We start from the raw sequence: 25,947 nt of genomic DNA, 5'->3' as shown, positions 1-25,947 counted from the left end.
GAGGGATGTCGTATGCTGTAAAGCCCTGTGAGGCAAATTGTGATTTGTGATATTGGGCTTTATAAATAAAATTGATTGATTGATTGATTGATAAATGTAGTTGTTACAATACTGTGTGTGTTTGTGTGTTAGAGCAATGACAGATGGAGCTGACAGACAGACAGACAGACAGGTGGAGCAAGCGGCAAATTGGTATGAAAGCTGGTTCAGGGCATATTCGTCCATTTATGAATAAATATGGAGTGGAAACGCTCATGCATGTGCACCAAGTTCCTGTGTTGACATCCCGTCGCTAGGCTACATCTTCTTCTTCTTATTTTTCTTCTTCTTCTACTGTTTAATGGTGGTTGGCAAACAGCGAATTGGCCCATTACCGCCACCAACTGGTGGAGTGTGGATCAAAATGACTATTACTATTTGCGTTGGGTCCCGCCGGGTCCCAATGCAGCCGTTTATGTCAGAGTACAAAAGTTACCCGGGCCATGGCCCCCCTGGCCCCCCCGGTTCCGCGGTCTATGAGCTCAAGTTATCTTCACGTCTGTCTCCTCCGCGGCGTCTTTACTCCGTGTTTGTGTGTGTGTTTGTGTGTGTGTGTGCGTAAAAGTGGCGCAGCAGCCAGGACGCACAGACAGCAGGAGGAGACGCTGCAGCACGATAATAAATTACACCCAAATGTAAAAAAGTAAGCTAACATTTACAGATAAAAGTGCCGGTGATGTCGGAGTTTCACAATACTACGGTCGTTCATAACTTTGTGCTGCGGCCCGTTTACTACCGGCGAGATTAACTGGGTTAAAGCTTCACACATTAAAAGATCGATCTCGGATTTTACGAATCGATATCGGGTCATCCCAGTGAAGATCGTTTTGAATCGGATGAATCGATTATTTTAACCCAGCCCTACTTTTTTGTGGTGTGCACATCCCAGGATACCCACTTTCTATATGCTCCCTAAGGTCCATAAGAATCTTAAATCTCCTCCTGGGAGGCCTATTATATCATCTAATGGATCCCTCACAGAGCCTGCTTCTCAGTTTGTAGACCTCCATATTAAGCCTTTGGCCCAACAACTGCCATCATACATCCAGGACACTACTCATGTTCTGAAGGTCTTATATGAAAAAAAAAAAAGAGTTCCTGTTGGCTGTTTGTTGGTGACTTTGGATGTTGAGTCCTTGTACACTAATATCAATCATGATTGTGAGAGCCACTTAGACACAAAGTAATATTTGATAAAGTGTTTCTGTTGTCAAGTATATGCAATATGTTCTGCCTATATTTAAGTTCATGCAACAGTTAAACAACAGTATATGGACAGGCTATGTGTATTTTAAGATTTATAAGTTAAAGGTTTGCAATTTTTGTGTTTTGATGCTAAATGCAGTAAAGTATATTGTTTTGTTGCTTTACGACAGTTTATTGGGCTTTAGGGCAATTTGCGACAAGTGTGCAGTGAGGACAACCATGTTTGCAGCTAGGGTGTAGAGGAATCTGCATAAGCGTGGATTGAAATAAGTTTTTGACCGTGTATAACGTGTATAACGTGTGTAGTAGTGTGTACAGATAGCAGGTGACAACATGTACAGTTTTGGACTGCTTTATACTGGTATTGGACCAGGGTTTTTTTTGTGTGTCTTCAAATAAAGCGACATCAGCGTTTTCCCTGCCTCCTGTGGACTACTTGAAAGTAACACTGGGTTTCTCAAGAAGAGTGGATTAATTAATTGAACACGAGTCAGAACTAAAACAACTTACTGCAGATTAAGTGGCCTACAGTAGCAACTTGGACATTAGTAAAAAACGGCCATTACAATGATGATGGATTGAAGCTTTGAAATACTTTCTACAAAACAGGTCCACAGACTCTTTGCCTCCATCTGAATTTATTCTACAGCTCACAGAATGGACTCTTAAAAATAATATATTTCTCTTTCAAAACCAACTGTATATTCAGGATCGGGGTACTGCTATGGGGGCCTGATTTGCACCTAACTATGCTGATCTTTTTAGGTTTATGGGAAAAAGATTTCATTTATCACAACAAATATAGTGACAAGATAAAATGGTGGGGGCGATACATTGACGATATACTGTTGTTTTGGACTGGTTCTGAAGAGGAACTCCTATTGTTTTATGATTTTTTGAATACTAACAATAGAAACATTAAACTATGTATTGAATATTCTCAAAGCAACATCAATTTCCTAGATTTGACAATCTCTAAGGGTGAGCATGGTCAGCTTCACACCACAATATATAGGAAGGCCACAGACAAAAATACTGTGTTGAAAGCAGATAGTTTCCACCCTAAGTGGCTTAAAGACAACATACCTTTTGGTCAATTCCAACGCCTTCGACGGATTTGCGACACAGATCAAGAGTTCGAAAAGCAGGCTGTAATCTTGTCAGACAGATTTGCACAGAGAGGCTATAGAACAAAAATTGTCCAGGATGCTCATAAAAAAGCCCAATCTATTTCTAGATTTGAACTTAAAAATAAAAGAAAATCCCCTGGACAAGAACAGACTTATTTTGTCACCAGCTATAGTTCACTTGCAAATCCCATAAAAGGATAATACACTCAAATTGGAATCTCATCAATAGTGATCCTGTTCTTAGGGATGTTTTTCCAGTCCCCCCTAAAATCAGTTTCAGGAGGACTCCCACATTACGGGATAAGTTAATGCCTAGTCATCTCTCTGTCAAAAATAATAATAAAAAAACATGGCTTTATCGACCATTAAAGGGTACATAGGTCGGACTAAGAGACGGTTGAAAGACAGAGTCTCTGAGCATAAGTATGCTATCAAAAAAGCTAATTTGGATTATCCTATGGCCAAGCATTTTTACAGTGCACACAATAGCGATCCAGATAGCCTTATGGTTGAAGGCCTAGAAACCATCCAAAAGAACATTAGAGGTGGTGATCAACTCAAATTATTATTGCAGAGAGAAACCTTTTATATATTCCATATGCCGGCTACAATATACCCAGGACTGAATGAAGAAATTGACTACAGTCCTTTTTTATAACTGTGTGGTCTGATGTCTGTTTTGCTTAAGAGGCTTTTTTTTTATTGTTTATTTTTTTGTTTATTCTTTTATTATTTTTTACATACATATATATATATATATATATATATAAATATTCCTTTTTTTTCACTTACGATATATATTTTTATTGTTCTTCAATCCATATCTTGTGGAGCCATCTAATAGTCATGGCTTGCATTTGCTGCCTGCGAGTTTGTCTTCCTGCTCAGGTGTGTGCAAGTATCTTGTCTATTCAAGGGGAAACTGTGTGCTGAGGGTTTACACCCTGAAGAAGGCTTTTTGTGCCGCTATGTGTGGGTTGTATCCCAGCTCCATTTTTGTATTAGTGTGTTTTACATTTCATCATGAAATAGCCATCTGAATAAAGTCTTTTTATATTTTTTGCTAGAGGAGTGCCTTGGATTTTTTTTCTTTTTTGTATTTTTGGGTCCCCTGCCAAAGAGCACCCTCATCACGGTTGTTCTGACTTCTGAGCACTCTGAACTTCTTTTCTCTGATTAAAGGGTGTTTCTGCATCAATTCATGTCTCACGGTGGGAGAGTGAACAAAGCTTGTGCATGTGCACCAGCTCCACAATGACTGAGATATGTAAAACAGAATCAGGTGCATGTGAGGCTTTATAGATCAATAAGCTCCATAAGTTTTACACCCAGGTGTAAAGGGACCTTCAGATAACTTTAACAAGCAGTCAGTGGGTCAGTGAGCGCGCTAACAGTGATCCTGAGCAAAGTTTCGGTGTCCATGGCAACAATGACGCTGAGTGACAGACCTGTCATTCTATGACATTTTCCTTTGCAAATTCTGATTTAATATTTCTTCGCTATGTCTCGTGAAACTTTTATGGTTTGATATTTCTCATGTCATTCCAAGCATGTGAAAACATAGTTTATGCAGTAAAGTATTGTGTGCACAGAAGTACGGGACAAATTGCATCCCATTTTTAATCAGTAAGGGACAGAACATTCTATCTTTCAGTATGGGACGATACGGTATTATACAGGACGGATGGCAACCCTATCGTCTACATGCCTCGGTGTGGCAGTCACATGACTTATCCTCAGTTTTATTATCCTTTGTTTTTTCCAGACCTCCGCAGGAAAAAAAAAGTCTGCTGCACCTCAGAGCTTTTCTTGGGAAAAAGAGCCTGTAACTTTTTGGGGCGCTACCGCACTACTCGGTCAATTAATTAACTTCGCAACTGAAAAGCTGTTGGTCTAAGAAAGCAGTGATGTTACTACCTCGCTACTGAGAAATACAGTTAAATTCATAATGTTGTGACTTGTATTGACGCTACTACCCAGCACTGATTTTTTTTGACAGCTTGAGAAATAGCGGCATAGCGTGAGTGCTTGTGAAATCAGTCATTTGCTTGACCCTCACACTGATTGCATGAGAGTTGACAGCTCTGCTGTAATGATATTTATCAGTCTAGGTTGTTTTGGTGTGAGTTGCCAAGTGTTTGAGATATTGGCTATAGACAAGTCTGCCTTCTCTCCTGTATAATGGAACTAGATGGCACTCAGCTTGTGGTGCTCAAAGCACCAAAAAGTACATTTTAAAAACTCAACAATTTAGCAATGTCTCTCTCCAGAAATCCTGACCTGATCACTTAAGATAATCAACAGACCTTGTTCTGAGCAGTTTCATGTAGGAACTATTTTCATGACTTACTACTTCTTGGACAAGAGGCTGATGCATATCTAAGTGTGAGATTTTAACACTGATGCCGTTCTCGCATACCAGTTTGGTAAAAGGAAAATAGTTCCTACATGAAACTGCATAACAAGGTCTGTGAATAATATTGAGTAACTGGGTCCGATTTCTGGAAAGAGATAACTTTGAACTTTGTGCTTCGTACTTTGAGCACCACACGCCGAGTGCGATCTAGTTGAATTTTATTGGAGAGAAGGCAGACATCTCTACGGCTGATATCTCCAACACTCTGCAACTCACACCAAAGAATTTAGATTTATAAATAACACCACAGGTAAGAGCAAAAATGTGTATCTATAATAAGGGGTGACCTGTCCCTTTAAAATTCAGTGTTTGAACCTCAACTGACATACTCATTTAATGTTACAATATTATCAGTTCTTGTGTAAATATATTACCTTTCTCATTGGCTGCAGATGGTACAGATTTGGTTTCAGACTCCCCTCCTCCAGCTGCTGTGTTTTCATCGTTGTCTTCCTCCATCTTATCTGCTCTTCATCTTCTCAGAGTCCAAGTGTATGACAAAGCTATTCACACAAATACAACAATGAATGATCACTGCAAAAACACATTACCTCTCAAGCTGATAACGCAAATTATTTTATAAGTGTAGAAAATGTTAATGAAGAGTAGTGAATGATGAAGGAGATCATAGTCAGAATGACTTAGCAGTCATTAGCATTGCTCAAGTCATTGCTTAAGAAAACAAACATCTTTTGTCCTGTGTCTCTTTAGCACTGTCTGGTTTGGCTGCCTTGCCAGAAATACTTTCTGTCCCCACCCTACATATTTTGACTTCAGGAGCCTGTATAATTCAAAAACACTTGTTGCAGGTTTACAGCGGATACAACAGTTCATGTTTGTTTAGAAAGACAAAAAATATCTAATAGGAGATCCACTGATATTTAACACATATAAGAAGAGGTTAGTCCAAAAAAGGCTTGGTTCATTTGAACCAATCAGATTTAGCCACCATTTTTGTCAAACTTTAAAACTGTTTCTTTCTCTGCTGCTGTCAGCTGTTGTTTCCATGTCAGATCATTGCAACCTTCCTCCACCTCTTTCACCTCCAGTTTTCTTCACAACCAGCATCCATCCAGCTCATCAGAAGTCTTGCCCCACATCACATCAGTCCTTATATGCAGCCATTACTCTTCACCCCATCACCATTACCAGTGTCTACATTCCACCAAGGATTTTTCTGTACAGCTCAGGACATATCCACTTATATTACTAATGGTACAGTGGGGTCTAATCGCCAAAGACTTGTGCAGTGTAAAATAAATTAATTTAATCACCTTGTTTTTGTTTGTTTTTTGTTGTTTTGTTTTGTTTTAACAAAGTCACTCATGATTGAACTGAAGCTGTTTGAAAAGGTCAGTGTCTGTTATAAAAATTGTACAGGCTCATTTGAAGTCTATACACAAAAACAATATATAATATATACTCACCATTTGTTGTGTGTCTCCCCTGCTCTGGCTGGTCTGTGTGAATGTGGCTGCCTTGTCTGGAATCTTTATAGTCCGCACCATATATAGACAGGGATCAGAAACCTGTTTAATTATCAGTCAACCCCTCCCTCCTGCTCTTAGCAATCTGATGTGGTGCAGTATCGACAAAACCAAAAGGGAATGTAAGACAGTACTATTTTAAGTCACCTTGTGACTTAGATGAAAACAACAATGAGGCTGAAAGGTCACAATTCTCAGACACTGCTAAGCACATACTGCTCTCAACACTGCACTGTTGTCTTCCCCCAGAAATTAGGGTTACGATATGTTTCTTTTATGATTCCAATCCATTCCTCTTTTGCTGTGGCTCAGCATTTAAATAACCTTTATCAGATTTGATGGTTTAGTCGCAGACTTTCACAAATGTGGGAATGAAATTGCATTAAAATGTACAAAACAGTGAAATTTATCTTGCCTGGCCTGGCAGCTCTCTGGGTGCTCAGCACCCCTAAAACTCTGATCCTAGAATCGCCCCTGTTTTAAAGTAAAACCAAAATCCAAAAAAAAAAAAAGTTTTTTGGAGTAACCTTACTGTTAAATAACCAAGTGCCGGTACAATGCCGTAGAAGCACTTGTAAGTCTGATGATTCAGACCTTTTAAGCCTTTCCTCAAATATTTATTTTATGTTGTTGATGGTACTGGTTAAAGAAAGAGTTTTACCTGGGTAAACAGTAAATGTTTTTGCCAGTCTATCACGCACATTATGGGGTTTGACGAGCTTCACAGGCTTCTGTGCCTGATGCCAGATGGTTAGTCCAGCCCTGGATGTGGTGGATGACTGGGTCAAGCACAGGACTTTCACACACGAGACTGGGGTTTGAGTCCTGTGGAGTCAGCAGTGGGATTTTTTTTAAGACTTAGTTGGAATATTGCCTTCAGTTTTTAGGATGTATAAAGCTGCTGTATGCACGCTTGGTACATGAACTTTAGCAAAATAGCTGAATAGACCCGTTCTGATTAACGTCATATTTTAACGATGCCAGGACACCCAGTTTTTTGTTTAACCTCGTTAAAGCCTTTTTAATGGCTTTATTTTTTGTAAACAAAACGTAACTTTTCTTTAAACACTTATTTCTGTTTGTCTAGACCCTTTTCCCCCAGTATCATTTTATTGTTACACCCCTCATCACTTAGTGTAATCAGGGAATGTAACAACAAAAGCTATTTGATCCTTCCCTTTGTCCACACCAACCTCTTTTTGTATTTTATTATACTGGTTTCAAAAAGCCACACACTTGTCTGCACTTGCAAAAAAAAAGTTAAATTTATTAGGCTACAACGTTTCAGTCATGGACCTTCATCAGGTAGATTATTATACTGGTTTCAAATCATAGCCTATCCTTCTGGTCACTGGACAACATCCGTGTTATCTGAGGTTCTGCATGTTTTTGGCAGATTGCTGTGATGTATTATTTGTGAAAAATGACCACTACAAGGTGGGCACATACACTGATAGATGGACAGTGGATTAAACATACACATGCATAGAGGGGTATGTATGCTGCACGAATTGTTAAGACCCTTGGGACAAATTAAGAGTTAATTTCATTTAAGAACGTTATGATGAGACTGCATGAAATTGAACTTTGAATCAATATCCCCACCAGCTAAATTTGGATAACAAGTTTGTTTAATTTAGAGTGCTAGATGTATATCTATACTAAAGCATGGACAGTATTAAAGCTATACACATTTGACAGTCAGGTATTATTATCATAGTTGCTCCATATATTAGACAGAAGCTAGCTGTCTAGTATTTAACTTGTGCTGTATGCAAAATGTTACGATTGTGTTCTTTTGAAAGTTATGATAGGTAGTGTACAATCTACTATAAATACATGAATATACCAGTTTGTAACTGGGCCTAAGGGCTAAAAAAGGACAGCAATGTCTTTTGTTGTTGTTTACTGTCTTCATAATAATTCATAATCATGTCTGTACAAAGATAAATATGTAAATCAGAACAACATCAGACCAGACACCCTCTCTGCAAAGCTGCAGTCTTAATCATACAGCCTGTCATTTTATGGCTAATTTTCCTTTAGCCTTAAATGAATCGGATGAAATCATATTTTAAGGCAGTTTTTTAAGTTTGATTAAAATGCTCACTCTTGGTCTTCACTTAAACTAGACTAAAATGTTGTATGTAAAACAATCATCTGTCCAGTTTTTCAGTGACTAAAATGTCATGTGTTTTTACCGGCTTACATTAGACTAAAATGTTTAAGGTTTTCTTTGATGAAGGCGAGACTAAATGTCCAGCACCAAGACTAAAACTAAAAATTGCTGACAGAATTTGCCACAATTTGTGATTTTGGGTCATAAAGATTAAACATACTTAAATTAGTATGTGACAGGACTTAGCCATATTTTTGAGAGTGTGCCAAAAGAAAATCGGGTCTTCTTCAAATGCTTATCAATAACAAAGGAGACGGACACTCCAATGACTGTATGAAGGGCTTATTTATTGCACTAAAATGAAACATTCATTTTTTTCACAAGACTGACATTTCTTTTTCAAAAGTGTAAAATTGTTGAATACTCCAAATACTTTAGAAAGACAAATCATCATTCACCATTTAAAAAAAAAAACATTCGACTTTGAGAAAACATCCTAAAATAAAAACTGTTTACCTGTGTTTTGATCTTGATTTTAAAATCCTGTTACCTGTATACAAAGCTCTATATGGTCCTGCGCTTCAGTACATGAGGTCATCCAACCATTGCTCGTACTAATTCTAAAGCAGGAGAGGCTGTCTTTTGCATATATGTCCCAGCAGATGAAACACCCAGCCTGTGGACCTGTGAGAGGCACACACTGAATACTTTTAAAAGCAAGTCAAAAACACTTCTCTTCATAACAGTCTATGGCTGACTTCTTCAGTGTGTGTGTGTGTGTGTGTGTGTCTCTTGTATGTTTGGGCATTTGTAATTTTGGCACTGATTCTTTCTCTACTTTTCATTTGCACTTGTTTTATTATTATTATATGTCATTTCTAAGTGGTAGCACATTGTGTTGCATTTTATTGTGTATAAAATGCACCATATAAATAAAGATGACTTTACTTGAATAAAAACAAACATATTTTTAATTAAACAACTTGGTTTGTCATCTTGTAGTTGTATAAACATGTCAGTTTGTAGTTACAGTTTACACCCACGTCTGTCCAAAGTCATTTGTAGCCCTGACAGTTGACAATGCTTCTAATGTTGCTGCAAAGAAGGTGCATATTCTAAAACATGGATGCTTCACACACATCTTAAACTCAGCAGCACAGAAGATCTACTGTATACAATCAGCACAGTTTCAAGATGGGCACCCAAGATTAGTGTCACCAGTTCAGTATCTGACCAGATACTGATCAAACCTTTTGTTTCTGACTTATGATGTTGAATAATGGCCAGAAAAGTGTTTCAGCAGAACATTATGATGTCACAGTGAAGCTGACATTTGACCTTTTTGATATAAAATTTAATCACTTCATCATCTTGTTCTATTAGAGATTTGTGTAGATTTTGTCATAGTTATCATATGAATTCTTAAGTGATTGTCAAAAACTTGTTTTGTGAGTGAGGTCACATGGATCTTGAACTTTGACCACGAAATTTTAATCAGGGGGGACATTGGGGCTCTGTGTGGTAGGATTGTCAAAGGTGGACATGTGGTTTTTTTGACGTTCTAGTTTCAGAGGTCTTACTGAGCACTTATGTAACTTTATACAAGAAATAAAGGTCTAATAGGGTCAAATATTTTTTTTAAAACATGCTCTACCAAACAGTTCATTTGTCCTTTTAGAGTAAAGGGAGTGATGCCAAGCTAATGTAATTGAAATTAAGTAATTACTACAAAATAAAAGTATTTCATTGTTGTTAAACAATTTATGCAGAATAACCGTGTAAGTCTGATTTTTTTTTTTTTTTTTTACATTCTAAAGCCATGCTAAACCAAACAGTTGAATTGTCCATTCATGGTGAAGGTAGGGATGCTAAGATAATACAATTTTTATCCCCCCCAAAAAAGGTTAAATTCTCACTGTTTAGACAACATATATTTAATGTTATTCGACTGTATCGAAATTGTATCAGTATGATTTTTCAACATTTATGAGATGTTTTGAAAATACTACAATGTTTAATATCTGGAATAAATACATGGAAATAATACTAGTACTAGTGAGAAATTGATATATGCTGGTATACTAACCGTGCGGCACGGTGTTTGTTTGTGCCAAATTTAAAGAAATTCCCCTAAGGCCTTCTTAAGATACCGCATGCACGAGAATGATTCAGACGCAAGGTAATTTTGACCCGAACCTTTGATCACCAAAATCTAGTCAGTTCATTGTTACGTCCAAGTGGACATTTGAAGCAAATTTGAAGAACTTCCCTCAAGGTGTTCTTGAGATATCTCATTCATAATCCCTCCAGCTACAGCTTTTGCCCACGCGGAGGCATAAAAACCTATGACTGATTCTGATCTGTCTTCTACTTTTTTACAATCATCCTGTAATGGCTAACAAACATGCCATTTATAATTACACATTTGTTGTGTTCGCCTTTGCTTCATGGCATTTTCAGGAATCCTGACTAAATAATGTTATCCTGCAAAACAAATTGAGATACATATTGATCACATTATAAATAGGTGCTGTTTCTTTCAGTCATCTTGGGGAAGGCCTCATCCTGAATATTGCTACTGTCGCGCTCCTTCAATCAAATCAGAAACTCCTATTTCTTTTCAACAGTTAAAGACAGTTTCTGTTATACTGACTAGAGTTTGGTTGTTTCTGGCTCAGTCACAGATTGTACATTTCATCCAGACTTTCAACAGCTTCTTGTTTACTGTGGTCTCTCCACGCAGGAGGAATTTCTCCCCTGCCCTGGAATTTTAATTTATAGCGGTCTTCCAGTTGCTGTTGAAATCGACATACAAACCATTTCCAGTATGTCAGCTTTGACTCATCAGGAGTAATTTGCCATGTTGCATACTTCTTCCCAGCCCTTTGATAGTGTTTGTAAGGAAAGGAATCATATGAATGCCAATAGGGATAAAAAAAAGTCATCACTTGCAACTGATGTTGTGCAGAAATTGATGTCCAGTTCCACTGTGTCTATATCGTGCCATCCTTTAACCCCAGAGGGCCGATGAAAAGGCACACTGTGTTTGTCAGGACTGTGATTTTCTAGCGTGTTGGTACAAACAGCTGCACAGAATGGACACTTTGCCCAGCAGCAGTTACACAGCTGATCGATGAGGATTTGATCAGGCTTCATCCTGAATTCCTCCATCTTATGCAATGAGAGGCTGCTCACTTCCTTTATGACAGATACAAGACCTTTCTCTGTCACTTCTTTAAGGAAGTCAAAATCATTAATGTCACTGAAGTTTTGACAACAAAAGGTGTTGAATGTCAGCTCATCTTTTAGCAAACTGGAAAATTCCTTCATCCACATGTCTGAGTCTCCTCTCTGGGTTTTGACTTTATCTGTTGCAGTGAATAAAGCTTGACTCACAAGCTTATTGATGTCTTCAACATTTTTCTTGAGTATATTCCGTGCTTTATCTGTGTTGTCTGTGAAGATGTATTTCTGTACTTGCTCTTTTATAAAAGTCTCTGCTTGGTTTCTTGGGTGTTGGATGTAGGTGATAAAATCATCAAAGTCCTCTTTGTCAGCCAGTGACTTCAGCAAGTGTTTCTCCAAGTTCAACCTGTTCCCACTGAATGCTTGGAAACTGCTCTTCATCTCTCCAACAAGTGGGACCACGTGGCCTAATGGACAAGGCGTCTGACTTCGGATCAGAAGATTGAGGGTTCAAGTCCCTTCGTGGCTGGAAGCTCTTACCTAATGAGAATGAATCTCTCCAACAAGATCAATAGCACCTCTGGCATTCATATTTTCCGCCATCTTCTTCTTCGTGTTTGTTTACATCGCACAAGTTTTATGCGCATGCTCCGTTTCTTATTCTCTGTTTTTGGTGTACTTTGTGACAGCGTTGCAGCGCCACTTACAGGCCTTGCATATATACTACAGCATTTTCAGTGGCTTCATGTTTACGTCCACATATCTTGAGACGATTCCGTGTTCATGGAAAACTTTTAAAAATCGAAATGGGTTCCGTCTTCGTGTGGATATGGCCTAAGACATATTTAAAAACGGTGTCAAAAAAAATCTGATCTTTTTATAAAGCAAAGTATTAATTAGCTTTTTGAAAAGACCAGGTTGAAAGGCCCTGACACACCAAACCGACGGTTGGCCGTCGACCAAAGTCGGGCCGTTAGTGAGCGTCTGTCGGCCTAGTTTTTGCGGTGTGTCCTGCACTGTCGGCACTTTGGCGGCGGTGGCTTTTCGGCCGATTGAGCATGTTGAATCGGTGGCGGAGCTTGTTGGTGAGAGAGATCACTCTGATTGGCTGTTCAGGTTTTATTTCCTCGCCCCTGTAGCGAGTGAATCTGCCTGTCGTGAAACCGGGGCTAACCGGTGCTTCCTCCTCAGGCTCCACTTCACTCAGCTGCCCACAGACCTGCTGCTTCTTCCCACTTTAACCTGAATAACAAACTGGAGCTAGCTGGGAGCGGCTAGTGGAGCATTTGCCGCAGCTTGACCGGAGGGAAGCACAGCCAGTTAGCCTCCGCTAGCTTCCCAGCTAGCCCCGGCCCATCGTTAGAATCCATCCAAACGGAGAGCCAGGGCTAGCTGGGAGCGGCTAGCGGAGCGTTAGCTGCAACATGACCGGAGGGAAGCACAGCCAGTTAGCCTCCGCTAGTCTCTGAGCTAGCCCCGTTTGGATTCAACCGGAGCACCGAGCCCTGGTTTTCAGGTTAAAGTGGGAAGAAGCAGCGGGTTTATCGGGCAGCTGAGTGAAGTGGAGCCTGCGGAGGAAATACCGGGACCGTCTGAATGTAATCGCCAGTGGAAGTGCTGCGGTGCTCGGCTGCACAGATAGGAAACCCCTCAGCTGTCAGGATGTACCACTCTTTCACTCCGCTCTCTCTCACGCAGGCGCAGATCGTACGTGCCACTTGGCCGTCGGATGTAGTCCGTGTAGTGTGTTCAAATGCAACTGACACTGGGCGACGTGACGCAACGTAGGCAACTCAACAGTTGGCTTTCGTCACCGCTAGTTCTTTGATGTCGGTTTGGTGTGTCAGCACCTTAACAGGCCAGTTATTAACAGAAGAGGCTTGAACTCAAATGATTGCGTGAATGATCTATTTATTACAGAAAAAAAAAACATTCCAATTTTGTTTTCACAAAGGCTGATATTTCTGTTAGTAATTATGGATATCAATATATCAATGACAGGAGCCACATTAAACAAAAAACAAAAGTAAATATAAAAGATAAACAAAAATAACAACAAAAAAAGAAAGAAAAATCAAAAGTGTAGAATTGTATACTCCGAATACTTGAAAAAGTACAAAGCATCATTTATCAGATACTTTAAAAAACAAACAAACATATGACTTTAAGGAAAAGTACAAAATTAAAAATATATGAAGATGAAAATATTTGTATAAAAATTAATTTCATTTGGTCAACAGATAGAGAAAGGTAACTAAAAAAATAATATAAAAATATTTCTTTGTTTTTTTGCACAATATGTTGTAGGAAATATTGATGTTGCATAATTTATCTTGTGGCAGCATTTATTAAATAAATGCTCGCCGAAATTCTCCACCATTACGTATATGTAAATTTTAATTTGATCATAAACAGTTTATTCAGGTGCCTGCGTTTTTCACCATGAATACTGTAGGGTTTGATTAGCTCAATATTAGCAGAAAGTGACGTTAATAAGAATTATTAAACATAACCACTTTAATTATTCGTCCAGCGATATAATTTCATAGTCAGACTAATAAAACCACACCTCTTGTTGATCAGACAAAATTTTTTAAAGCACTTTGGGGAAATTATTAATTATCAGTTGTCAATTCAAATAGAGCTCAAGTAGCCAGAATCTTTGCACCCGTAAAGTGGCCGAATGTAATCCTACAGAAAACCAAAACAACGACTTTGTAGACAAACATTTATTCTAACTACTGACACAGAAGACCAAGACGCAATACAACTAACAATAGACAAGACAATGAGTAAATGCAACTATGAATGGAATGAAATGAATACAGCGATGCTTAATGAATGAATGAACGAATGACCAGAGTGAACCAGACGAAGCAGTGAGCAAGGGTGAGATAATCATCAGAAGAAACTTTTACATGGACCTGTGAAAAGCACCATTCAACAGCTGAGAGGGATGGGAAGCAAAAAGGAAACATCTGAAAACTTAGGGGAAATCCTAGTTTTATCTAATGCTCCCTACCATACTTAAACTACGCATCAAACCCCAGCACAGGAAAATGATGTTGTTTCACCTGAGTTGTAGCACACCAGAAAGAAGATGCTCTGGAGGGGGAAGAGGAAAAGGCAGCGTTGCTCCTTGGTGTTGTCCTTCTTTTCTCCTCAGTCGAACTCCTGGAGCCTTTGTTCGCTTTTGGGCGTTCCTGAGCCCAAATGGCAACCTTGGCTCGAGTGAGCTTTTGCCCTCCATGTCGGTCATCTTCACACACCCAGTGTGGGCATGCAGGAGTCTGCCTTTCTTCAGTCCTGACCTTGTTGGTCCAGGACGCAGGAGTTAGGCAGACTTTGTGGCATGAAGTTCTTTCTGTTGGTTCTGTAGGCAGACTTTGTGGCATGAAGTTCTTTCTGTTGGTTCTGCTCGGGATGCAATCAAATTGCCCGGTGGGACCATGCTGGAAATCGGCCCAGCATGGCCCGCCGGCTTCTCAAAAGTTCTTCTTCAAGATCCTTGGTCTCTCCTTTCTTTACCTTGACTCTAACCTTTTAACCCCAACTCCCAAGACAAAGAGTCAATTCTCATCTTATAGTTGTTCCAAGGGGTTGAGACTGGCAGGCAGGCTCCGGCCTCTGTGCTGTGATTGGTCTTGCCAGCTGTCTTCTCAGGCTGATGTCCAGTAGGAGCAGTTCACTGTCACTGGCTGGACATTTCACTCCTCACCTCCTGTACCTTGCTAGTTTAAAGTTTAATTTACTTTAATTGCTTCCTAGATGGTTAATGAAGTTTGGAGCATTCCATATTTACCAACGTGGCGCTGTCTGCTATTGAATGGTACCAAACACACATTGTCTGCAACAGGATATTACCAACTTATAAATAAGTGGTCAACAGACACTACTAATTCAGATTTAGATGTTATACATGGTGATCATGTTATAACATCATGTATATATATATCTGATGTTATAACATCATGTATATATATATATCTGATGTCATATATATATCTGATGTCATAACATCAGATATATATATATACATGTGTATGTATATGCACTGACATAGAGAGAAAGGTGAAACATAAAATTACAATTAACAATGTTGGTTCCTGGAATCCACATTTCTGTCTATCCTCTTAAAAGACAATCACAGGGAAAGGGGGTGGTATCACATTAGCATACAGTACACACAGACATCTGCACCATACGGGACCTGGTGCCGAGTGGCATCTCCCTTGGATCTTCTTCCTGGGTAACACCAACATGCTAAATAATAAAGTTACGTTTGAAGCACCTTTCAGACCATGTGGCTGAGTCTGTTTCTTGTTTCGTTTCCAGAGTTTGTGAAGGGTCGTAAACTCTCCAGCCACATCTGGTGATGTGGGGGGTTGTTGAAAGCTTATCAGTTGAATGAAGGTGACCCAGTGGTTGGTCACCCGTTATCCTTTGATGTCAGGATGCTGAGTAAAAGTCCTTTAGTGTGAATCCAGAATAAACAGGCTTGATCACCCTACATATCCCCCCCTTCGCACTGACGCAGCCTTCCGGGTTGTCGGGGCGATGTGCAGGTCTGGTGATCAGCAAAAACAGCATGACAGGCAACAAACATACATTTCCCTGTGCCGGGTTGATGCTTTTCACCCCCCCCCCCCCCCCCCCCCTTTCTAACTTTAGACCTGAGAAACTGATGGTTAAGGGGTACAGTAGTTCAGGCTTATCATGATAGTTAGGATGCTCTTAGCTGTTGACTGGGTGCAGGTCAGAAGTGGCTCTAGCCCTTCATTTTTATTCTTTAAATCCAGTACTGCGGACTGGATAAAATCATCGTTTCATGCAATTAACAAACTCTGTTATTACAAACTATAAGTTTTAATTCTGATCATTTTTTCAGTTGCTTTGCATCTGGTCACTTAAATTTTAAATTTGCACTCAAATTGAGGACCATTTATTCTAGGGCTTGTAGCTGGGGCTTGCCCTTTAAAATTTTTCTTCTGGCTTTGTTTATAAGCTCATTATTCTACATCTTTCCCAGTTAAAAAGGGTTTCTTTGAAGTGGGAAGTAGATGATTATAGATTTACCTACCTCCCTGGACAGGAGCAGTTCAATCGCTTTAGGGTATTCAGTTGCACCAAAAAGGAGTGTTTTAACTTGCCAAAGCCCTTTGACAAACACCTTCCGTTTAAGGATAGACTTGTAGCTAGCTTCTGGGTTGGCAAAGTTATTATGGTTATGGCTGCGGGTGTTAGTATGTGTCGCTTTAAGTTACAGGACCTTTGATCTTATGATCAACCACATGGGCAGAGAAAGTTTTGCAAACAGGTTCAGATCAACAGCTTTGAATAAGGGTAGAGCAGAATGATGGATCAGCAAGTTGCAACTATACTAATGGATCATTCAGCATGTTAGTCTCAACTAACAGCAAGGGTCCAACGCAGTTAGAACATACGTGGATAAAGTTACTCCAACCGTGCTGGAACGGCTGCAAAGAAACTAGTTAGCTACGCTAGTCTTTCGCATGGAGGTTGAGTGGCTGCTCTCAAGCCCAGAGTCTCGTGGGACAAGGATGGACCAACTCTTATTTAGGCCTATTAACATTTTAGTGCAGGGAATTCGCCTGACACCAAACATATGCGTATTCAACAACAGTAACTTCCAGCAAAGTCACAAATTATTAGCGTTTGTTTCTTTAACAGTGACAGTCCTCCGGCTTTTACCGGGCAACAAGAGTGTGTCGCTGGGACAAATAAATAAATAATCAAACGCTCTAGCGCGTACAACTTGTCCTGCCGTTTGGTATTTCACAGTGACTGTCTCACAGACAACAACTTGTCCTGCCGTTTGGTATTTCACAGTGACGGTCTCACAGACAACTTGTCCTGCCGTTTGGTATTTCACAGTGACGGTCTCACAGACAATAAAGAGTCACTCGTGGTGCTCTCAGTAGCTCTCACTATTCAAGCTGATCTCTGACTCTGCCTGGGAACCATAGCAATGCAGCAGCAATTTCTCATTGTAACATCAAACAACACACAGCAACCAAACTACTATCAGTCAAATTATGTTTTCTGTACAATTACAATGTCAACTTCTAAAAACTGTTTCCATTTTTTCCGTTTCGACAAGTCTTAAATACAAGTTTCATGCCTTTTTCATAATCAACAGCACTTCATTAGTTCAAGCAGAACATCCATATTATGACTCATCCTACATATCAGTTGTTACAATTCTCACAATTCTTTTAAATCCCTCAATAAATTGTTTAAAAACATGCAATCACAGAGATTTTTATTAACAACTTTTATCAAAACTAAAAAACCTTGTGTCACCTGCTATGATGCCTTTTAATGAGATTGGCAGTATAAATGTCTCAGCTCAACAGCCCACACCTTTGTTTGCTCTTAAAAATTGAACAACTGTCAGAAGAAAATGTCATGCATCTTGTAATGATAGAAACATACACATCTTTGAATGAACAGCACATTTACACCCTGATCATTTTTTTCTTTTTTAGAAACACATACAATTAGATCAGTTTAATGTCATGTCTGTTTGATGAGATTTTCATGTAAAAGTAAAAAATAGTAAAAGCAAAAGTCAAATCATAACTTACATTTCTGTTTTTAAGGTAATGACACAAACATGTTACATGCGTCTTAATCATCATTAAAAATAAGAAGAAAAAACATTTTTGATGAAAAAACAAAACAAAAACTATGACTAATTCTGATTTGTCTCATACTTTTTACAATCATCATTTAATTGTAATTTGACATACATTGTGTTCTCATTTGCTTCAAGACATTTTCAGGAATCCTTTCTACTGTTGTACATTAAAAAGCATTAAGATACATATTGATCACATTATGAACAGGTGCTGTTTCAATCATTTTGGAAAAGACTCCATTGACATTATTGCTATTGTTGCACTCCTTTAATTAAATTAAAAGCTCCTATTTCTGTTGAACAGTTAAAGACACTTTGGCCTTCTGTTACTCTGAGTAGAGTTTGGTTGTTTCTGGCTCAGTCACAGATTGTTCATGTCATCCAGACTTTCAATAGCTTCTTGTTTACTGTGGTCTCTCCACTCAGGAGGAATTTTTCCTCTGCCCTGGAATTTTAAGTTATAGTGGTCTTCCAGTTGCTTTTCAAATCGACATACAAACCATTTCCAGTATGTCATCTTAGACTCGTCAGGAGTAATTTGCCATGTTGCACACTTCTCCCCAGCCTTTTGATAGTCTTTGTAGGGAATAGTCTCATCTGAATCATGATGGGGGTAGAAATGTCTGTCACTTGCAACTAATGTTGTGCAGAAATCAATGACCAGATCTACTTTGCCTCGAGTATGCCATCCTTTAACCCCAGAGGGCCGATGAAAAGGCACACTATGTTTGTCAGGACTGTGATTTTCTAGCGTGTTGGTACAAACAGCTGCACAGAATGGACACTTTGCCCAGCAGCAGTTACACAGCTGATCAATGAGGATTTGATCAGGCTTCATCCTGAATTCCTCCATCTTATCCAGTGAGAGGCTGCTCACTTCCTTCATGACAGATACAAGACCTTTCTCTATCTCTTCTCTGACAAAGTCAAAATCATTAATGTCACTGAAGTTTTGACAACAAAAGGTGTTGAATGTCAGCTCATCTTTTAGCAAACTGGAAAATTCCTTTACCCACATGTCTGAGTCTCCTCTCTGGGTTTTGACTTTCTCTGTTGCAGCAAATAAAGCTTGACTCACAAGCTTACTGGTGTCTGCAACATTTTTCTTGAGTATATTTTGTGCTTTGTCTTTGTTGTCTGTGAAGATGTATTTCTGTACCTGCTCCCTTATAAAAGTCTCTGCTTGCTTCCTTGGGTGGCGGATGTAGGTGATAAAACCACCAAAGTCCTCTTTCTCAGCCAGTGATTTCAGCACGTGTTTCTCCAAGTTCAACCTGTTCCCACTGAATGCTGGGAAACTGCACCTCATCTCTCCAGCAAGATCAATAGCAGTCTTGTTACAGACGGCCTCAACAGTGGAACTCTTCAGTTTTTCACAGATCAGTTCTCCAAACACAACAGCAGATGAGCTTCCTCTGCAGAAGCTTCTGAAAATGTTGTAATATTGCATTTTCTTGCTTTCTACATAAGTGACTGCATCATTGTTTCTTTTGAATTCCTTGTGGGACTCTGAAAGCCATCTCCCTGCCTTGTCAAACACATACAGTAAAAGATCAACTGTAAACTCCTTCTTCAGGGCATATCTCCTGTTTGATTCAAATTCTGCCACCTTTTCCTTGACACTGTTGGCCACTTCACGCAAGTAATTTGGACTGTATCCTCTTGAGGCGACAGGTTTTCTCTTGATTGCATCAAGGGACTGTTTTTCAATACTGTCAATGAAGGATCTGATCAGTTGCTGTTCTTCATACTGGAAATATCCCTTAAGGAAATGTCCTGCTTTGGTAGCTGTTTCTGAAACAAATTCAATGACTTTGTTTGCAAGATTAGAATGATTTCTTTGTCCTGATGTGTCCCTTTTCCTCTCATTTTCATGTTGGCCTGTGTTACACAGGTCTCGGTCCTTGCTGAGAGCTACATAGTAACTGTAATCACCAACGTCTGATATTTTTTTGTATCTGCCACTGCTTTCACATTTAGCTATAAGAGACCATTCAAAACCAAGCTCCTGAAGGATAGTTGCCTGATCTTCTTCATAGTTGATGTCCTCAATAGATTTTGTACCTGCAGTTAGTTCACTAACCCAGCCACTCCAAACAGAGTTGAACTGTTTTTTAAGTTCCTCTTGATCTTTTGCCTTGTCCTTTAACTGATGAGATAGCTCTTTGCTCTTTTGTAGCAGTTTGTTCTCAAACTCTGTCTTCTTATCATCAAGCTTTTTACAAGCATTTTTCTGCTCAATGACTTCGTCCAGTTTTCTTTTGACTCCTCTCACTTGGTCGTCATGAAACTCCTTGATTTTCTTTTCAAACTGTCCTCGCCACTGAACCAATATGTCTTTTACCTTGTCATTATCAAAGTATGTTGACATTGTTTCTTTGATTTCGTCACATGTTTTAGTAATTTCCTCATGTAGATAACTGAGCTCAACCTTGTCAAGCATTCCATTTTCAATCCTGGTGTAAAGCCCGTTCTCAATGGTCAACATGTTGCTTCTCAGGGCCCAGGTCCAGTTCCCATACTGGACCTCAAGTTTTCTGTACACTGCAATTTCCAGTGTGTTTTTGAAACTGAAAACAAAGTTTTCATTCAACAGGGCATTCCACAGGTCCTGAATTTTGATTTTGAACTGTGAAAGAGTAATTCCAGCTGACTGTGAAGCTTTAGAGAGGATGATGGTCTTCAGCTCTTGGACACTCTCACTATACCCTGGATTTGGAGGAGCCATAGGTGGACTTCCCTCCCATAGTTGGGCAAAGTATTTCACGTCTTTCTGCACATCGAATGCAATGATGTCACTGAAGCACTCAGCATAACAAACCTCCTCTTTGGCTGCTAGTTGGGCCATCTTGTCCAGTTTTTCTTGCAGCTGTCTTTTTCCATGCATGTTTTTCTCTGCAGCTGTAATATCTGTAACATTCTGGTGAACAAACACACAACTTGGAGTAAGTTGAACTTTCTTCATCCTCATGAAAGCCTGAACAACAATCTGCAGAACATCTTGCATCTCAGCTGGATTCTCTCCAAAGATGTTGATCAGTGTCATGTTTCCCAGACCAACAACAAATGTTGCCAGTTCATTGTCGTGGTGAAGAGTGCTGTTACCCTCCAACTCAAGAGCGCGCAGTCCTTCAGTGTCCACCACTAGAATGTAGTCAAACTCAAAGTCTTCCCTGATCTCATCTGAAACTTTGACCAGCTGCATGAAGGCACCCTTGGTGCACCTGCCAGCACTCACTGCAAACTGTAACCCAAACATGGCATTCAGCATTGTTGATTTTCCACTGCTTTGTACACCCAGCACTGACAAAACAAAAACTCTCTTGTCGCCCAGTTTCTTGATGACTTCATCTAAAAGACTAGAGATCCACGTTAAAGGCACATGACCTGCATCACCATCCATCAGCTCCATTGGGTGTCCTGATATCATTAGCTCAGCTGCCAGCTCAGGGTATTTAGACCAGTCAGTTTTTCTGCTCTTTGTTTGTTTCTGAAAAGATGCATGGGCTTCATAGATCTGTCCCATTTCTCTAAAGATGTGCTCCAGACCGAAAGTGGCAGATTGCAGTTTTGTTGATATTTGTTCAAGCTCAGTTTGCTTGCTTTGTAACAGATCAGATTTGTCATGTTTCTTTTTCAAAGCCAAGACCTCAGACCACTTTTCATCATAGCTCTGTAAAATTAAAGACCGATCATCTGTGGAGAGGGCATCAATCAAGATCTGAGTCCACTTCAGGAAATACTCTCTATCTGTTGATGACAACGATGAGAGGGTTTCACTGAACAACTTCATTACTTCACTACAGGAAGCAGTGCATTGATCTTGTCGTATTTGCATCAGTTCCTTTTGCTTTTTACATTTCTCCTTCTCAATGTGTCCTTTGAGGTGATACAGTTCTTTGTTTATTCTGCACCACTTGTGCCACAGTTGGCCTTGACAAGGGAGAAATGTATCTTTGATCTTTGAAACATCCAACCCCTGAAGCAAGTTCACAATTTTCATTGCAACAGATTTTCCCTTTTGGCAGACTTCGTCATCTTCATCCACTCTGATTCCAGATCCTTCAGCCATGGTTTCAAGCTGGAAGGATGCATGTGGTCCTGACAAAATTCTTCCAATGATTTTTTTCAGTTCTTCAGACACATCTGACTGACTTCTCTCTCGAAGACCAATTTTGTATTTTCCCTCAATCACCTCAACTGCACCATCATCATTATCAGCAATGACAATAATGAGAGGCTTTGGAGACTTGACAAGGGCTGAGATAACTGCAGAACTTTTGTCCCCTTTTCCCAGAGTTGGTACAAGAACCACATTGACTGAAGATTTCTCAGTCAGTATGTCACGCTGTTTTGCAATTGAAAGAGCATCACCATGAAGATTACAGAAGGCAATGCAGTCAGTGAAGGCATCATTGGGTTTTCCTGCAGGGCAGTACCAGGCAATCTCTGCCACACCATCCATCAAATGGCAAGACTTGGTGCTACCTGGGCAGTTTCTGTGGAAGAAGGTGCTGTGACGGTCGTTGATCAAAGTGTTAATCAGCTGTGACTTAGACAGAGATAGTGAACCCAGGCGGAGAAATGACACCATGGGTGTCTCAGCTTTGTAGATGGGCATGCTCTTCATGGTGACAATCTTTGCATTATCTTTGATTTCATTTACCTTCCATGTTTTTCTTATTTGTCTGAAAGTCCACAGAGGACATTCAATATCCATTGTGACTGGGTCAGGAACAAGCAAAGGTAAGGCATACTGACATTGTGATAGCTTTGTAATCATGTTCTGCTTTAGAAAGCTGTCTGAGCAGTGAAATACTGCCATTTGAACATCCATTGGATGCACATCAGTCTGTTTTGATTGACCAAAGTCTGCACTGGTGCTAAAAAGAGCAATTACAATGTTGTCATCTGTAACACTGTCCAACTTTAGAACAGGCTTTGAATGGGTCACCTCATCACTATCCTGTCTTACAGGAATATATCTGGCTCTGTAGTCTAACATCATCAACCTCTGAAGAAAAGTATGTGCGAGTTTGTTCTCAGATGTTTCATGGTCCTGTTTTACAGGTGGACCTACTTTAAGAAAATCTGCTGGTGACAACTTCTGTTGATGTTTGTCTTGAAGGTGAAGTCTGCCAAGCAGTGTTTCAGTTTCTCTTTGATGTTGTTTCTTCTTGTTGATCTCTTCAGAACTCTTCACTGACTGCTGTAAATAAGTAAATAAATATGTCCTGTGAGATATGAATTAGATTGTCCTGAATATCTAATGAATTAAATATGGACTTTTTTACCTTATCCTTGTTTCCACTCATATCCATATCTAAGGTACCTGTCGAAGAATAATGAACGTATTAGATGAAGGTCAGAGCAATATACTTTTCTACCAATACACACAGACACACACACACACACACACACACACACATATATATATATATATATATATATACATATACACACACACATATATACACATATATATATATATATTTAGCACAAGTGGAACCACAGACACCAGACCAAGACTATATATATATATATATATATATATATATATATATATATATATATATATATATGTGCGAGTAAGTGCCTGTGACATACCTGTTTTTGCAGCTACCACTACTCATCACAGATCACCAAAAGTTTCTAGCTTCTGTGCATCTTTAGCCCTGTACTGGCCTCCTTTCTCTCTCTCTTATCTCTGCTCCCTAGTCACCGCAGCCCACATTGACTCTCCACTCTGCTCCCACCATGGCACCACTCACCTCTCCTTCTGGATGCGATCGCTGCCTTCACCTGAGCCGCAAAATTGATGAGCTCAAAGATCGTATCTCCAACCTGTATCACATACGTGAGGCTGAGTTACTGATGGACACAATCATATTTGATCCTCAGCGATCTGAGATCACCACTCCTGCTGCTCTCGCAGCCGCTCCCAGTCCGGCTGTTTCTGAAGCTACTCCCGGTCCGGCTGTTTCTGAAGCTACTCCCGGTCCGGCTGTTTCTGAAGCTACTCCCGGTCCGGCTGTTTCTGAAGGTGCTCCCGGTCTTGCTGCTCTCGCAGCTGCTCCCGGTCCCGCTGTTTCTGAAGCTGCTCCCGGTCCCGCTGTTTCTGAAGCTACTCCCGGTCCTGCTGCTCTCGCAGCTTCTCCCGGTCCTGCTGCCGCTGCTGGTCCAGACCCTGACTACTGGATACGTCAGGGTGCCATATCCAAAGCTCAGCGCTTTTCCACACCATCTGCACCCGAGTCCTGGTCGCTGGTCGCCGGTCGCGGCAGGAAAGGATGCCGCCCTCTTCCTACACATAAACATTACATCCAACTGGAAAATAAATTTTCGTCCCTGGACCAAGACGTGTCCCCTCCTATGACTGAGGAACCCCAACCTTTTCTTCCGATCAACCCGGCTCCACCGGCTCCACACTCACGTCGCGGCTCTATGCCATTTTTCACACCGGCACCTCGGCGTATTGCTGCTGCCTCTCGGCAGCATGTGTCGCAGTTGCCAGCACTTGCCTCTTGGACTCGTCTGAGTCTCCTCCGCTGTGTGAGCGACGGCGGTCTTCGGTGTCGTCGGACTCACGGTGTCGAGACTCGTCCATCACCGGGTTGCATGCCAAGCCGGCGGCTGAGGTTTCCCCTGGCGACGGCCCTGTGCTTGTTGTTGGGACTTCTATGGTACGACATGTGGAGATGCCGCACTTCATGCCATCCACGTGCGCTCGTTCAGGACATCAGTGACGTCATCCCCCAGCTGCTGTCTGTGGTCACTCACGTTGGCAGATGTGACATTAAGCTGCAGCAATCGGAGAAGCTTAAAGATGATTACATCTCCCTTATAAACACCATCTTGGACTCCAACAAACAATGTATAGCTTCTGGCCCTTTTGCTCCCCCTGTTACGGTGATGTAAAATCTAGCCGGCTGAGACAACTCCACATCTGGCTTAAAGGTTACTGTTGCCACAGAAACATCCCCTATGTGGACAATTTCACCACTTTCCTCAATAGAACGGATCTTTTCAAACATGACAACCTCCACCCAAACCTCTGCGGATCTCGCCTTTTATCTTTGAACATCAAACTCACCCTGCGCTCCTGCAAGGCCTTTTGTGGTTGACTGTCAGTAAATCCACACTCTATACATTATAATAGCCCAGTTTCATCAATCTCTGTCATCACAAACTTTAGGCCTAAGAAATACACTTCTGACATGAATTCAGCTCACCTCAGTAACCTTCTCCCTATCACTCCAGTTATCACCCAGCCACACTGCTATGCACCTCAAATAATGAAAATGGCCCTTTTAAATGTCAGGTCACTTACAAATAAATCATTTTTAATAAATGATCTTATTAGCACCCATAGTCTAGATTTCACCCTACTAACTGAAACTTGGCTGGATGAAAATGGTGCAGCTACACTTATTGAAACTGCACCTCCCAATTTTAAATTCATTCATACTACTAGAACTGGTAGGAGAGGTGGGGGAATTGCTGCGGTATTCTCTGACACATATAGTTGTAAGAAAATCTCTCTTGGTGATTTCATGTCTTTCGAATACCTTGCTTTATCTGTACATTGCAAAACCAAAATCCTAATAATTACAGTCTATCGTCCACCAAAATCCAAATGTGGCTTTCTGGAAGAATTCTCTCAGCTATTATCCAAGGTCACCATTGACTATGACTGTTTTATT

The 25,947-nt window shown here is 40.3% G+C and overlaps 2 protein-coding genes and 1 non-coding gene across 8 annotated transcripts in view; 1 reads left to right on the top strand and 2 right to left on the bottom strand.

Moving 5' to 3' along the window:
* Positions 1-25,947, bottom strand: part of LOC126405922 (interferon-induced very large GTPase 1-like) — a 127,319-nt gene that overhangs the window by 41,563 nt on the left and 59,809 nt on the right. The gene's annotated exons all lie outside the window — the stretch shown is intronic.
* LOC126405919 (interferon-induced very large GTPase 1-like) overlaps positions 1-25,947 on the bottom strand; it is a 160,475-nt gene that overhangs the window by 80,673 nt on the left and 53,855 nt on the right. Inside the window, exon 1 of one of the 3 annotated variants that reach the window (XM_050069950.1) lies at positions 23,325-23,357. The exons of 1 other annotated variant lie outside the window; for it this stretch is intronic. The gene's annotated coding sequence lies outside the window, so the exon portion shown is untranslated. Of the gene's footprint in view, positions 1-5,165; positions 5,187-23,324; positions 23,358-25,947 lie in introns of those variants that run through there. One more of the 3 variants, XM_050069954.1, reaches the window with a different exon arrangement.
* Positions 12,039-12,112, top strand: trnar-ucg (transfer RNA arginine (anticodon UCG)). Its single transcript has one exon. It is a non-coding gene; the product is annotated as a tRNA-Arg (tRNA).

This window comes from Epinephelus moara, chromosome 18 (assembly GCF_006386435.1).
Source record: "Epinephelus moara isolate mb chromosome 18, YSFRI_EMoa_1.0, whole genome shotgun sequence".
Classification (NCBI taxonomy): Eukaryota; Metazoa; Chordata; class Actinopteri; order Perciformes; family Serranidae; genus Epinephelus; species Epinephelus moara.
Note: the sequence above shows the minus strand (reverse complement) of the source record. Positions and strands in the feature narration are given on the sequence as shown.